The sequence below is a fragment of the Dasypus novemcinctus genome, chromosome 5 (assembly GCF_030445035.2).
Source record: "Dasypus novemcinctus isolate mDasNov1 chromosome 5, mDasNov1.1.hap2, whole genome shotgun sequence".
Classification (NCBI taxonomy): Eukaryota; Metazoa; Chordata; class Mammalia; order Cingulata; family Dasypodidae; genus Dasypus; species Dasypus novemcinctus.
Genome location: NC_080677.1, coordinates 89,800,176 through 89,810,189, shown reverse-complemented (window position 1 = coordinate 89,810,189; position 10,014 = coordinate 89,800,176). Strand labels below are relative to the sequence as shown.

Sequence of the window (10,014 nt, the reverse complement as noted above, 5' to 3'; positions counted from 1 at the left end):
AGCTGGAAGCCAGCAGAACTCAGAAGAGAAGGGATAAGACTTGCTCTATGCTTTGCCATGTGACAGAAAAGCCAAGGTCCAATGATGGCCACCATCTAGTCCTAGAACACCACAGTCTTCTGGGAGAAAGCATTACCTTGCTTATGCCTCAATGTTGGACTTTTCCTAGTCTCAAAACCATGAGCTAATGCATTTCTGTTGTTAAAGTCAACCCATTGAGTGGCATTTGTTTTGGCAGCTAGGAAACTAAAACAGGCATGATCCTTATCATCTATCAAGCCAAGTTCAGCAACTATTCAGTTAATCATTACATGTCTTCTTGTACAGAGACTATCATCATGAGAATACTTATTGAACTTCAGCAGCTTATAAATAGTAAACAGAATATAGTAGTCATTGATGTTATTTGTTTTTTAAATGAGTTGGAAAAAAAATCCATAGATCTCTATTCAGCATTATGGGTATCCAATTAAAATAGCTTAAAATGACTCTGCTATTCTTAAAGACAATACCCATAACTTCTTAGGTCATGTTAATATTCTGTTTGATCTACAAAATGGTCCTAACCCTTTCCAACTTTTTCATTTACCCTTACACTAAGGTAGGCCAAGAATGTGACCATAGGTAGCATACCCTGAGATTTGTACCAGAAAATTAATTCTCTCATGGAAACCAAATAAAGTTGGTTTAAAAAGAGGGATTGAGAGGAAGTGTCAACAGTGCTGGTGGGAACAGACATGTGTATGGCAAAGAAGCAGAAACTGAACGGTGAGAAGAACAGCAACCTGGACTTCTCTGGAGATGAGAATGATGATGCTGTCAGTATAGAAAATGGTACAAACACTGAATGCCCTGATATACCTGCAAATTCACCAGATGCACCTGGAAGGAAAAGTTGGGGAAAGGGAAAATGGAAGTCAAAGAAATACAGATATTCTTTCACGTGTGTAAATAGTCTCAGGGAAGATCATAACTAATATTGTTTGGAGTTCAGTTTAACTGGCATAGTAAAGAAGGAGATCCATTAGTGTTTGCAACTATAAGAAGCTACAGAGTTAACTTATATGAATGCCACTCACAAGAAATCCAGTTGTTGCCATCCTATGTGGATACTGATGCTGATGAAAACCTTAACACCTGTACATGGAGAGATGATAGTAATATCAGCCATCATCTGCTGGCTGTGGTTGAATCTATGAGCATCATTAGAATAATTAATCCCATAATAGTGTAGTGCATAAAGCACTAAGTTGGCCATGGAAATGCTATCAATGAGTTGAAATTCTACCCAAGAGACTCAAATCTTCTCTCTGTAAGTGAAGATCATGTTTAATGATATGGAATATCCAAATGGACACCCTGGTGGCAATATTTAAGGTGTAGAAAGGCACAGAGATGAAAGGCTGATTATGATCTTTTGATTGAATAAATAATATACTGTGGTATGGATCACTCTCTTAAACTTTGGAGGAACAATTCAAAGAGAATAAGCAATGTAATTAAGGAAGATTATGATTATAATCCAAATAAAACTAACAGACCATTTATTTCTCAGGAAATTCACTTTCCTGACTTTTCTACCAGAGACATTATGTCAATTATGTGTGATGGTTAGGCGATTTGATGCTATCCAAAATACTTGCATTGGACAATCAGGTTGGCAAACCTTATGTTTGAGATTTAGAAGTAGAAGATCCTCATAAATTAAAATGCCCAACATTAACTCATCAGAAATGTGTTGCTGCTATTCTACAAACCAGATTTAGCAGAGATAGTAGCCTCCTTATTTCATGATGATGCCAGTATTTGGTGGTGGGATTGACTTTGATAAACTACATTTGCTTATTCAAAATTAGAGAGATTTGTCTGTGTATAATAGAATCTTTCTAATGTATCTTGTTGGTATGTGCACATAGAACATTTAGAGTTTTCTTTAAGCATTCAATCAGGTTGAGCTGCATGTAGTGATGTTTACATTGTTTATATTCTTTGTACTGTCTTCCTACCCAGACTCTACTGCTTTTGATAAAAATGTATTAAAAAAAAAAGGAGGGGTTGACTTTATGAGACAACATCAGGCAAACCCAAACTGAGGGACATTTGACAAAATGTCTTAAAAACTACCTTCAATGTGGGGACATTTTTGGGAACTTGGGTTGTCCTGAGTGATATTGCAGGGTCAGATGCTGGACTTTGTACATCCTTCCATAACCCACTGAATGTACTGGGGGAGAGTGTGAACTACAGGGTAAACTATTATCCATGTGGAGCAGCAGTGCTCCAAAATGTGTTCACTGAGTGCAATGAGTGTGCCACAATGATGGGGGAGGTTGTTGGTGTGAGAGGAGTGGGGTGGGGGAGTGGGGAGTATACTGGAACCTCTTATGTTTTTTAATGTAACTTTATTTTTGTGATGTATGTATTTTCAAAAAAATGCAATTTACATAAATGATGGGGTGGGGGGTGGGATGTGGGTTATATGGGAACCTCTTATGTTTTTATGTTTTTTAAATGTTTTTTTAATGTAACGTTCTTTGTGATCTATTAACTTTAATAGAAAAAGTGTAAAAAAAAAACTACCTTCAAAAGTATCAAGGTCATGAAAGGTAAAAAATATGGGAAAAAAATCACAGATTAGAGGAGACCAGGAAAATATCAAGATTAAATATGTGTGTATCTGAGAATTGATTTTCAAATAGAAGAAGGACATTGTTGGAAAAATGGGATATATCTGAATAAAGATAGTAGTTTAGTTAATAGTTTATGCAAATGTTAACTTCTTAGTTTTGATAAATACACTGAGGTTTATAAGGTATACTAGGAGAAATTGGGTGAAGGTTATATAATACTATCTTTGAAACACTTCTATAACCCTATAATTTTTAAAAAGAAAAGTTTAGAATCAAGCAAAAAAGAAAACCAAAAAAAAAATAGACCCCCACCAAACCTTTCCCTAAAAAGGAGAAAAGGAGGAAATGAGACTCTCTCTACATTGAAGACTCAGAATGACTTCTATGTTTTAACTCTTTTAAATACAATGGTAACTATTGAAGTAATTGTTGACCTGTCAAAGTGGTTAGGATGTCACTTCCCTTGCTATATGATCAAAATCAGTATAGACTACTTTACATGGGTAGAATAGGTCGGGATCAATCTGTTTGGTGATTGATTTATTGCCTAGCTTAATCTAGGAATAAGAGAGACATGGTCAAAGAGTAAATTTTACTACATGGTTCTAATAATTGATTTATTTTAGGGCCTAAACTCATGTGTACTCTTATATGACTCATCAAGTACAGGTTGCTGCAAGAAACAAATTTAGGGAATGTTTTTCATACAAGTGCACACCATTCGAATGACAATGATTTAGTTTTCATTTTTTTCTTAATCACCTAATAATGCTACTTGTGGCTACTCTATAAAGTGGCTGTAAATTCATTCATTAGTAATCATTCATATGACTTACACATTAGTAATGCTGAAATATGTGCTTGTCTTTTTCTTCTTTCAACATCTTACCACCTAAGCTGCATATTTCTGCTTAATTTATCATAACTTCCCCTTTCTCTTTCTGTAAGAAATCATTTATTAAAAGTAAACTAAATAAAATTTTCACCTCTAATTTTGATTTTACTGTACATTGTCCTTATAATTTTTCTTGTTGTAATATTTAAGAATAAAAATATTACATAATCACCTAATAGCTAAAACAATCAAATGAAAATATAATGCTGATCATTTGTTATCAGGTAATAATGGCCCAATTTCCAAATCCAATCAAGGTTTATTATAGAAATGCTGTGGCTGAGATACTCTTTCCTGCATTATTGTTAAGTGACCTTTTTTGCTTCATGGTTAGTCACAATTTACATCTCTTTCCTGAAAATGGCATAAAATAATGTTCAAATGCTCTAATGCATTTGCAAGAAAAATATTTCCTTTTAATGACTCATAATGAATCCCTGTTTTATGCAGGGCGTGAAAAGTTGCCAAGATTTGTAAAACAATTAGGATGACAAAAAGCATGAGTTTTAAAAAGCCATTTCTCTTGTGCAATGTGTGTGAAAATTCAGAATAAGTCCTAAGGGAAAAATTAATTTTAATAAGCTTTTCTTCTTGCTTAAAGACTGTAAATCTACAGCACAAAGTACCATGCATTAATGGATGAAGAATCATATGAGAGTTTGATAGTGAGAAGAAATTTATTTTTCCATTTACCTGTTATGCTGTACTTGAACTTGTGGAAACATTTGTTTATTTAATATACTAACTATGTTATGTCTCCTATAAACACAATACTAGGTAAAGAAGTATAAATGGTGAAATCTTAAATAATTTTTACTGATACAAGTTTATTTACTATTGTAGAACATTTTTGTTACATATGTCCCCTGATAGTTGAAATACACTTTTTGAACTCCTATCTTCATAGATCAAGAAACTGTCACATTTTAAAAGTATTTTATTTAAACATTTAAATATAAACTAAATATCCCATAAAACTTAGTGACTTAACTCCAGATAAAAAATTGCTAACTAAACATTAAAAAGCCTCCAGAAGCCACAGCACTTGACTTTTTAACAATACGGTTATTCCTGTATCCAAACATAATAACTAAGATAAAGTTTTATTATAATTTTCAATGGTTAAAAGTAAAGAATACAGCCCGGCATCTAAGGTGGAGGGGACTGCATGAAAATTTCCAGAATGCTTGTTTTTACGGGACACAGTGTTTCCAACAAATTACTTGCTTTTTCTCTTTGATTCTATTTTAACTTTCAGAGGAATCAAACGATGGAGGTAGTTTATGCAGTGAACTGCTGAGTATGAAACAGTTGAGGCAAAATAGAGGAGAGTGTTTCAGTAATAACACAGACATCTGGAACTGTGAGAGACTAGATTTGTGGTTAAAATTTTATTCTTTATCATCATACTAATTTGGATTTTAATCCTCACTCTCATGTAGGTTAAATAACTTATCCTTAGATTCCTCAACACTGAACATGAATAATAATTCATATTTCCTAGTTTACTGGGTCATTTTGTGATAGCATAACATATGTGAAGTGAAATCCTTGGTATTTGGTTAAAATTGCATCTTTATGATAGTGACTATGAAATGATTAAGTATTGAGCCCTTAAGAGGCTAGGAGGTGGGGTTATTTAATGATGTTTTAAAATGATAAAAGTACCATGGCCTTTGTTTTAGTTTGCCAAAGGACTGATGATGCAAAGTACCAGAAATAGGTTGGCTTGTATTTGGGGATTTATTTGGGGTAAAAGTTTATGGTTCTGAGGCTGTAAAATATACAAATTAAGGCACCGTCAGAGGTGCTTTCTCACCAAAGTCAGCTGCCATGTGTTGAAACAAGACAGCCATCAATCTCTGCCAAGTTTTGCGCTCAGCTGAGGGCAATCAAGCATAGGTTCTCTTTCAGGACCTCCTATATCCGTCTTGGCTGCTCTGCTTTCTTCCTGAGTTCAACTGTGAGCTATCATGCATATAGCACGGCTCCTCTCGTGTTGAGCTGCCCTATAGATCCAGTCTCTTGGGGCTTCATGCTTAAGCAATCCTCTAGTCCTGTCTTACACGGTAGCATAAAAAATGGTGGTTTCTTTTTCCTGTGTCTATCTGTCTGTGTCTGTCTGTGTCTCCGTTTTTAATCAGACTCAGCACAGAGTCAGAGACTCAACCTGAGTCACGCCACACTAATGCAGTCCAATCAAAAGCTTTAAATAGCTCTTATCAATAATCTAATCAAAGGCCCTTCAACTGAATTTGATGCAATCAAAGTGTATCACACCCATAGGAATGGACTAGTTGAAAAACATAATCTCTCTCTTTTGGGGATTCCCAAAATAATCTCAAACTGCCACAACCTTCACAAAATGAGGAAATCTTATCCCATTTGGACATCAAATAGAATGTTCTCATCCTATTGAAAGTAATGGCATGTAGTTCTTGCCATTGAGGCAGGGTTTCAGAGTGAACACAGGAGGGTCAGGAGGAAGGGCAGTACCTAGAAAAATTGATGAGGACTATTGGAGCTCTCTTGAAGTTCTGCTTCTTAATCTCAATTATGATTATGTAAGTTATGTGGTTTTCACTTCGTGAAAATTCATTGAGCTGTGCATTTATCATTGGTGCACATTTTTGGAATGTATGTTATACTTTAGTAAAAAGTTTAGAGTTGGCAACCCTCAACCATCTATTCCCCTTGCATGCTTTATTTTACCCATTCTTATCATAATTTGTTTTTCATCTATTTCACCACTAGCATGTAGTTCCATGAGAACAAGGTTTATTTTTTGTCTGCTTCTCTGTTGTATTCTTAGCAGCTGAAAAAAATCCGTGTAATATAATAGACACTCCAACTCTGGAGAAAAACATAAGCTTAACATTAATTTACAATTAAGAGATGTATATAAATTACTACATAGCAATGTTTTCGTCAGAATACTTTTTCCCCATCCATTTACCAGAGAGGGATAAGACAATTTTCAGTGGTGGACAAATCTACATCCTGAAAATAATTTAGTAAGTGGGGAAACCTTCATTTCAGAGCATGTTTTGGCACTTGTGGCTGTTAGTCTTATATGTCTACTTGACTAGATTATAGTAACCAGTTATTAAATCAAACACTAAACTAGGTATTAGTGTGAGGGTATTTTGTAGATGTGGTTAGCATCTTCTCTTGACTTTAAGTAAAGGAGATTGTCCTAAAAAATGTGGGTGAGTCTAATCCAAAAGTTGAAGGCCTTAAAGGGAAAACTGAGGTTTCCTGCAGAAGAAATTCTGCTTCAAGACTACATTAACTTCTGTCTGATTTGCCAGACTGCAATACATATTTCAGACTTTCCAGTTCCCCCAGTCAGCCAAGCCACTTCCTTAAAATTTCTCTGTCTCTCCTATTGGTGTGGTTCCTTTGGAGAACCCTGTCTGATACAGCAATAGTTAGGAGCACACTTGGTGGCTTAAGGTTAAATTTTGCTATAGAGGTTGACAGTGTTGGTCAGTGGCCTGCCAGATATAGATACCCAGGAAAGGTAGGTTCATCTGCTGGATATCAGAGGGAACATCTAATCTCTTGTAAACAGGGATCTCCAAAACAACTAACAAGCAAAAGCCCAGGACAGGACAGAGGCCCAGTAAGACAGAAAAAATCCTGCACAGTGCATTCACCTTGGGAAGACCTTCTTGATAGAAGAGCTGAAACTTAATAAAATCTCTGTCTTATCACCAGGTGATTACAAAACCAGGAAACAGACATCCCAGGTCATAAATCCCAGAGTCAACATTTTAAAATATTAAAATATAAGATGTGCAACAGAAGTAAAAGAAAGAGAAAGTGATGGCCAATCCAAAAGAACAGGATAAAAAACAGAAAACACCAACAAAAAAGTTAAGAATGTGAATATACCAAACAAAGCCTTTTACAAAGAGATTTTAAAAATGCTAAGGAATTGAAGGAAAGTACAGGAAAAGAACTACAGGATACTGGGAAAACAATGAATGAACACTATGAAAGTCTAAGTAAAGACACAGAAATTTTAAAAAGGAACAAAACAGAACTACTGCAGTTGAAGACCACAATAATTGAGTGAAAAATACACAAAGGAGCAGAATGGAGCTGGCAGAAGAAAGATCAGTTAACTTGAAGACAAGACACTTGAAATGAGTCAGGCTGAGGAGCAGAAAGAAAAAACAAATGTTAAGATGAAAACAGTCTAACATAGCTATTGGACACCATCAAGAGAACCAATATATGCATTTTTGGAGCCCCAGAAGAAGAAGAAAGGGGCAGAGGGATTATTCAAAGAAATAATGACAGAAAACATTCCAAACTTAGCAAAAGACATGGATAAGCACATCCAAAAAAATCAGAGTAAACTAAACAGGTTAAAATGAAGAAAAATATAGCCCATTATATATTGATTATCAAATGCAAAGGACAAAGAGGGAGTTCTGGAAACTGCAAGAAAAAAACAATTTGTTACACACAAGGGAATCCAAATAATATTGAGTGCTGATTTCTTATCAGAAACCATGGAGGCAAGAAGGAAGTGAGTTGAAATGCCTAGAAGTGTTAAAGGAAAGCAGATGACAGCCATGAATTTTATATCCAGCGAGACTCTCTTTCAAAGATGAGGAAGATATTAAGACATTATAAGATTAACAAAAGCTGAGGGAATTTGTCATCCTTAGACCTGCACTATAAACAATGCTAAAGGGAGTTCTTTATACTGAAAGGAAAGGACCTTAATGGTGGTTCAAAACAGCATAAAGAATTAAAGGCCTATGTCAAAGGTAACCATTTGGGTAATTATAAATGCTAATATAATTGTATTGTATTTTTTGGTATGGAACTCCACTTCTTAATTCCTATAGGTGCCAAAATGAAAATGTATAAAAAGTAATGATAAATCTATGTTTTTGGACATACAATGTACAAAGATATAAGTGGTAACAAGTACAGAAACAATGGTGGGGGGCAGAGGGGTATAGGAAAAGTATATGTGCATGATATTGAAGATAATTTGGTATCAATCCAAATGTAATTGTTATATATTTAGGATGTTAAATTTTAACCTTATGGTAACTGCAAGGAAAACAGATGGAAAATATATCCAGAAAGAAATGAGGAGACACTCAATATGGTACAACACAAGAAAGCAAATAAATGTGAAGGTAGGCTTTAATGAAAAATGAAGGACAAAAAAGGTATAAGCATGGTACCAGCACAAGGACAGACATACAGCTCAATGGAATTGAATTGAGAGCTTGGAAATCAACCCTCACATTTATGACTGACTGATTTTTGACAAGTGGCAAAGACTACTCAATTGGGAAAGAAGAATCTCTTTGATAAATGGTGCTGGGAAAACTGTATCTCATCTGCAAAAAAATAGGAGGATCCTTACCTCACATCATATACAAAAATCAACTCAAAATGGATCAAAGACCTAAATATAAGAGCTAGAAATATCAAGCTCCTATAAGAAAGCCTAAAGAAGTATCTTCAAGCAGTGTTGTTTTAGACTTTACACCCAAAGCATAAGCAACAAAAACAACAAAAATAGATAAATGAGACTTCATCAAAATAAACAAAACAAAACAAAAAAAACAAAAACCTACTTTTGTTCCTCCAAGAACATTATCATGAAATTAAAAAGACATCTTAGTCAATGGGAGGAAATTTTTGGAAACCACATATCTGATAAAAGGTTAACATCCAGTATATATAAAGAAATACTTTGACTTAACAAAAAAACATCCCAATTAAAAAATGGGCAAAAGACTTGGACAGCCGTCTCTCCAAAGAAGATATGAAAATGTCCAGAAGGTTATAAAAAGAAGGTCAATATCATTAGCCATCAGGGAAATGCAAATCAAAACACAATGAGATACCATTTCACAACCATTAGAATATTGAGGATCTTTTTTTTTAAAGTCTCAGTCCAGTAAGTGCATAGTTTGATCTTTGTTGATCATTTCTTGATTTTTATCTTTTTCCTTTGGATGGGCCATTATTTCCTGTTTCTTTGTCTTATTATCTTTTGTTGTACACTGTTCATTTCAATATTTTAAAGTGTTACCTTCAGGATTTATTTCCTGGGCTGTCCCTTAAATTGGTATACAGCTAGTATTATGACAGAGATTTTTTTGAGGACTAGGAGCTAATTTTAACAAACTAACCAAGGTAAAAAGCATCTTTCACTCTCTTGGAAAATTGGTTCTGCTTTGGCTAGTGGTTTCCTTCAGAAAGTAGCTCTCCTATCAAGCAAATCTACCTGATACAAATGGGAAATACAAGGTCCTTTCTGTCTTATCTGAGCCTGTGTGAAGGAATTCTCCTTTATAGTTTATGGGAGTTTGAGTGAATGCCTACTGTAATTGCAACAGAGCCCTTATAGCCCACAAAGCCTGAAATGTTTATTACCTGTACCTTTAGAGAAAAATCTTGCTGACCCTGATCCCTACTACAACCCAGAAATGCAGCATAATAGATAAC

At 34.8% G+C, this 10,014-nt stretch overlaps 1 pseudogene; it reads left to right on the top strand.

Annotated features, from left to right (window-relative positions):
* Positions 1-257: 257 nt before the first annotated feature.
* On the top strand, positions 258-1,822 carry LOC101429983 (polycomb protein EED pseudogene; annotated as a pseudogene).
* The last annotated feature ends 8,192 nt before the right edge of the window (positions 1,823-10,014 follow it).